The following is a 6,220-nucleotide window of genomic DNA, read 5'->3' as shown; positions in this document are numbered from 1 at the left end:
TGGTGATATACTTCTGTTTATATTTAAGCTTGGAGAATTATATACGTCTGTCTTATGTAGTATTATAATATATCATATTTCTGGATATACCGGCACTTTTTTTTGTTTTAGGTCAGGGGTGGGGAACCTTTCTCCTATTAAGGTCCATTAGAATATTTTTAACATCATTCGTGGGCCATACAAAATTGTCAACCTAAAATCAACTGTAGCCTAGTACATCATTATATATATATATATATATATATATATATATATATATATATATATATATATATATATATATATATATATATATATATATCATCAGCCGTTTGAGTATATATATATATATATATATATATATATATAAAACGGCCATACCACGTTGAGTACACCGCTTCCCGTCCGATCAGCGAAGTTAAGCAACGTTGGGTCTGGTTAGTACTTGGATGGGTGACCGCCTGGGAACACCAGATGCTGTTGGCATCCCTACGTGTCAAGTGGGGTTGGTGGAGGATTAGTGCCCCTCCCTGTAAAATAATTAACTCTAAGCCCTTGGCCACCCCGTTTGGGAAACATGGCGTCTGGCAATGAATATATATATATATATATATAATAGATTTCGTTCATGAGTATATGAAATTGCATTTATGAATTGCCTCGCGGGCCTGATCAGATGGTCTTGCGGGCCTGATACGGCCCGGTGGCCGGACGTTCCCCACCCGTTTTAGGTAATACACTACACTTGTTTTTTGTTGTATACTACTTCTGTGTGTGATATATCTTCTATTTAAGATTACTATAATTTCCTATTTTAGATCACACAACTCTTACTGTGTGTTCTAGAATCTGAATTTCATGCTTTGCTTATTGTGAATTATTTGCTTCCCCTGTTTTAGTTGTTATAACCTACTTCTGTTCTAGATGATAACATTTCTCCTGTTCTATTAAGAAACTTCTACGGTGACACATTTTTCATTTATACTTGTTTCCCCAGACGATTTTAGCCAATTAAGAGTAGACCTCGCCTAGCAAAGGGTTAATTGTGTTTTTTTAATATTCAGCAAAGAGACATCCATTCAAAACTGAACAAATTCGCCTGATGATAGTTGCAGTGAGTGTTAAGACGCTATCGGGTTGAAGATATTTACGGCATCTATGCGTATGACCGTCTGTATCAGAAAATAATACGGCCGATGTAAAGAAATAAAAAGAAATATTCCAGATGTTTCGACTATTTGAAGAGAGAGAGATAGAGAGAGAAAGTAGAGAATAAGGTAGCTGGGAGTGGAAGGAGAGGAGATACAGAGCAAGTTGGAAAGAGAAGTGAGGGTTGTGTGTTGAGGGAGGAAGGGGAGCTAATGATTAGGATCAGGAAGTCCTGGGGGTCCTTTTATCGAAGAAACCCCTTACAGAGTCTACAGGAGACTGTGACAAGTAATAGACGGACAGACCGACAGATAAATAGGTAAATAATTAGAGTGATTGATTGATTGGTTGATTGATAGGAGAAAAATAAGGCGTATTCAAACAACCAGACCCTCGGGTGAAAATTCTACACTTGCCTGGCAGGGATGGAACAGGCTAAGACCGTTAGCTCGTGGTAACTATCATGAGAGGTGTGTGTCCTGCAGTGGAGCATTATATGTTGCTGATGATAACAGATTGTGGCTGTCAAATTTCTTCGACAAATCACATGTGTATATTCATGCATGCCTTTGTCAGCATTATTTCCATCCTTCAACGTCCTTCAGAAAAGAGATAGTGTAACTATGAAACAACAGCTCTCTAACATTGTCTTACTGTATTAGTCGTAAAGCTGTATCCCCTGCCACGCTGATATAAAACAGAACAGATTGGAAAGCAGTGACAGATGGTTAAGAGCCGATGGACTAAATAATACCAGCAACAAAAAAGGAAGCAAATAATGAAACATGACAAAAGCTCCTTTCCTCATCAAAATCAGCGAGAGCAGAGATAAAAGCAAATAAAAAAAAAATGACAAGAACATCTGGTCTCATCAGTATCACTGAAAACAGAGAACAAACTAACTCATGAAAACTAGCAAAAGCGTCTAGCCGTATCAGCATCAACGAGAACAGAAAAAAAAAAAACAAGCATTGGAAACTCACATAATCTTCTGCCCCCTCAAGTTTAACGAAAACAGAAAAGAACAATTAGGAGACTTTGACAAAATCTTCTCGCCTTATCAGTATCAGCGAGAACAGAGAACAAATATTAGACTTCTACAAAGGCTTCTGCCCTCCTCAGTGTCAAGGAGAACATAGAAGAGAAACAAAATAGTGAAAAATGATAAGAGCTCGTGGCCTCCTTTTCCTCCGTTTTCTTCGTGACCTTGACTCGCGTGCTTGGAGCCCGTTCACTGCCGCCAAAATATACAGTACCCGCTCCGGTCCACGCACACTCTCGCCAATTGCCCGTGATGGATGAATGATAAACTGACACTAATTGGCGACGTGAAGTAGCATTAAGAATAATTGGGCGGTGCATAATTGGGGGCGCAGTGATACCCTACACACGCGAAATGTTTGTTTGTTTGTGTGTGTGTGTGTGTGTGTGTGTGTGTGTGTGTGTGTGTGTGTGTGTGTGTGTGTGTGTGTGTGTGTGTGTGTGACGAGGTGGAGTAATATGTACAACCCTGGAAAGACACTTTACTGTCTAGGTTCCAGAAAAGATAAGGAACCACATTTTTCTGCTTATTCACGTCCCTCCTGCGATGTTAACACGTACCGCATGTAATATTAAAACATCCCTCTTGCACTATTAACATGTACTATAATTTTAAGAGGCACGTAAGTCATTTAGTATTTACATGTGTCTTATGCTATTTTAATGCAGCCTTCGTAAAACATTAACATATACTTTCTTGATTTAGTAACACATGTACTGTAGTAACCCACGCCCTTTTAACATGTTCAGATGTGATCCTTCCTGCTCACCGTCTTAAAACAATGTCAAGTTGTTATGATGTTTTGTTGAATCATTTATCAATCTTTTGTTGGTCTGAATATCGCATCATTAGTTCGGAACCCTAAAATTTTAAGGGTTATATTCATTTGGATTGCACCTTACAATAATCTGTTTAATATATATGCTTTTCAGAGTTTTATGAAGCGAATGTTTCCTTCAGTAATCCCAGTGGCCTCGTGACGAACAAGGAAATCACTCATCAAATACTTCTCAAGACTGCGATGCTCAACCGTCGAATTTACTATCCAGGTCCTCATGTCAGTTCTCGGTGCGAGAAGGCTTAGGATAAAGTGAACTTATCCAGAGGTTTTCAGGTTGGCTCTGGAGTCTAACCCAGGGCCTTCGACTGCAGGCCGAGCATGTTTCCTAGTTCACCACGCTACTCGCAGCTGACTAGGAAAGCACTTAGCAAACATTCTTCTGGACTGCTGCCACCGGAAAAAAAAAAAAAAAAAAAGGACGGTTGATGCATGTCAGCCTCACGGGAGTCATTAATCAGTTTTTGCTACGGTCCTGTCCTATGGAATACGACAAGCAACTGTCAGTTTTACATCCAGGTCCCCAATGGTACTGTTGGGTGAACAGGGGCAAGGGGAAAACACACTTCGTCTAAGAATCCGTCCGGCTCGAGAATCAGACTTGAGGTACTCAAATGCGAGTTGGATATGCCACCACTGCACCACCGTCCCCCCTCCCTCTTCCGAGTTCTGATGGCGCACCTGCTTCAACACACTGATAACTTGACAGGTATTTGCTAATGTGTTCAAGGCACGAGCTGCCTAAATTGCCGACACGCACACTTTACGCGATAATGACCCGCTACTTAAACGGACTGTACAGTAATCATTAACAACGCTTTTTTCACAATATTTTCCTCATCATCATTCTCCTAACACACTTTTGAATGTTTATTTAGGATGGGGAGGTAGAGAGCACGGTCTGTGACCTTTTTGTGGACATACGTCAGAGAAGAAAGGGAACCCACTGTATGGTTACGGACATAAATATCGATTCAGTTCCTTACGATAAAGAGCGCGAGTGTAAACACTATCGAAACTCAGTAATGCGATATTTAAAGCCCAGTAGTCTTTTCAAAATATTTTGTAAGTTTCATAATCGCTTGGGAAAAAAGAAAGGCAATATTCTTGTCCGTAATTCTCTTTTCTGATATAATCGTACTGCGCCAGAAGCCAGAGGTGAGACACCTGTACAAAAATATTGTTGTTCTAGCACCCAAGGTTAGAGGAAGAAATGTATTCTCCTGCCTGTGTGTTTATTTGAAGAATCTTATGAGTACTTATAGACAGACGGGGCTTAGGGGAAAAAAAAAGAAAAAAAAAAACTAGTTACTGCTTTCATTACAAGTTAAACTCCTTAGTTTGATTTTTGATGGATATGTATTGCCCCTGCCCACCTTCAGTTTGTCGCATTCCCTTGAATAACTCTGGTATAACGACAGAAAGAAATTTTTTCTCGTACATTTTCCAAAGTAAAATATCTGCGGTATTTTCTTAAACCACATTTTTGTAGTAAATCATCTGCTATATACTAGCCCCCTCTACACAGGAACATGGCAAAGTTATGCACTGTGCGCAGTGCCCTTGTTTAGTATGAAAGCATTTTAGGTTCTCCCCGTGTCAGTAAGCATGTTCTGCAACAATTGCTCTGAAAGAGCCTGCGAAATACAGCCCCAACACATTCGACAGCCTGCATTGTTGTGTTCTACTTTTTCCTCCTAGTCCTTCCAGCTCTGCCTTGCCTGACCTCCTCTCTCCTCCACTGTCCTGCTCTTCTTTGTTTCATCCTATCCTGCTTTGTCCCAGCCTAGCATCATCGTCCACCTCCCCCACCCCCGCTCACTCCACCCCGACCCACACCCTGTCTCCTCTGCCTTGCCCAATCTTGCCCTTTCCTACTATAATCCACCTACAGCTTTATTACATAACCCATCCTTCGTGGAGTCGTCTTGTCCTCTTCTCTGCCCTGCCCTACGTTATTGCACCTACCCAGTCCCATCCTTCTTATTTTATTCCTTTCCCCTCCACCTGACCCTGCCTGCCTTACCCTGATCTGTCCTGCTTTGCCCTACATAGTGCCAATTCACTTTATGGTATCTCTACCTTATCTTACCATCCCGTCCTACCCTGTCCAACCCCTCCTTACTTCGTCTCACAGTCCCTATCGTGTCCCCGCCTGTCCTGCCTCAGTCCACCCGGCCGTGTCCTGCTCTGCCCCACCCTTCATAGCCCTTCCACTCTTTACACCCTGTCTTGAACCGCCCTCTGCTTCTCCCATTCCGACAGGCCGTGATTTATCCTGCTGTGCCGCTGATTTCCGTTTTGTGTATAACTTTTGCACTTTTCCCGTCCACGAAAGTCTAGGTTAGGTTAAGTTTCTTTTCTTAGTATCAGGATCAGGTTAGGCTAGTTTGTTAGCCAGGTATGTTAATCTGTCAGGTTAGATTAGACTAAGTCGTTAATTAAAAGAGAGAGAGAGAGAGAGAGAGAGAGAGAGAGAGAGAGAGAGAGGAAGAATGATCATCCTGGGAAAATCAAACTTAGCTTGTGGTACTAAAAGGATATACAGAACGGAAATCTGCCACCGGCCACTCCTTACTCTGCCTTGCTCATCTCTATCTCTACCTATGCCTCCAGTGCTCCTTCACCGCTCCACCCAGTGCCACTCAGATTAGTCTTTTCTGTTTTCTGTCTCTTACGCATACCCTCCTCTATCTTATCGTATTGTTCCGCCCTGTATTGCCCTGCCACACCCTGCCTTCCTTTGCCCTGCTTTGCCTTACTTTACTCTCCCCTGTATTGCCCTATCTTACCCAACCCAGCTTTACTCTGCCTTACCCTACCCTGCTTTGCCCTGCCTTACCTTGCCTTGTCTTGCCCTGCTTCAACTTGCTCTGCTTCACCTTACCCAACGCTGCTTTGTCTTTCCCTGCCCTATCCTTTCTCTTAACCAACCTAAGCCTGCCCTGTTTTTCACTGGAAGTGGCAGGAAGTAGGAAGGTCACACGCGAGGAGTTCATCAGTGACGACCACGTGCACAAGGAAGGAAGGAACACGAATGGTGAGGTGGGGGCAGGAGGGTGTGCGTGATGCTGCTGAGGTACTGGCAGCCACCGGGAGAGTTTAGGGGAAAGGGGGTTGAGGTTACAGCAGTAGATGGCAGGATTGGTGGTTGGGACAGGGCAAGAAGTTGCGTTAGATTTAGTGAAAGAAATAAAGGTTTGGTAGTAAGG

At 42.5% G+C, this 6,220-nt stretch overlaps 1 non-coding gene across 1 annotated transcript; it reads left to right on the top strand.

Moving 5' to 3' along the window:
* The first annotated feature begins 346 nt into the window (after positions 1 to 346).
* LOC145390519 (5S ribosomal RNA) lies at positions 347 to 465 on the top strand. Its single transcript, XR_013895666.1, has one exon. It is a non-coding gene; the product is annotated as a 5S ribosomal RNA (ribosomal RNA).
* The last annotated feature ends 5,755 nt before the right edge of the window (positions 466 to 6,220 follow it).

The sequence above is a fragment of the Coenobita brevimanus genome, chromosome 14 (genome assembly GCF_032717465.1).
Source record: "Coenobita brevimanus isolate Jiangsu-jjx chromosome 14, ASM3271746v2, whole genome shotgun sequence".
Taxonomy (NCBI): Eukaryota; Metazoa; Arthropoda; class Malacostraca; order Decapoda; family Coenobitidae; genus Coenobita; species Coenobita brevimanus.
Note: the sequence above shows the minus strand (reverse complement) of the source record. Positions and strands in the feature narration are given on the sequence as shown.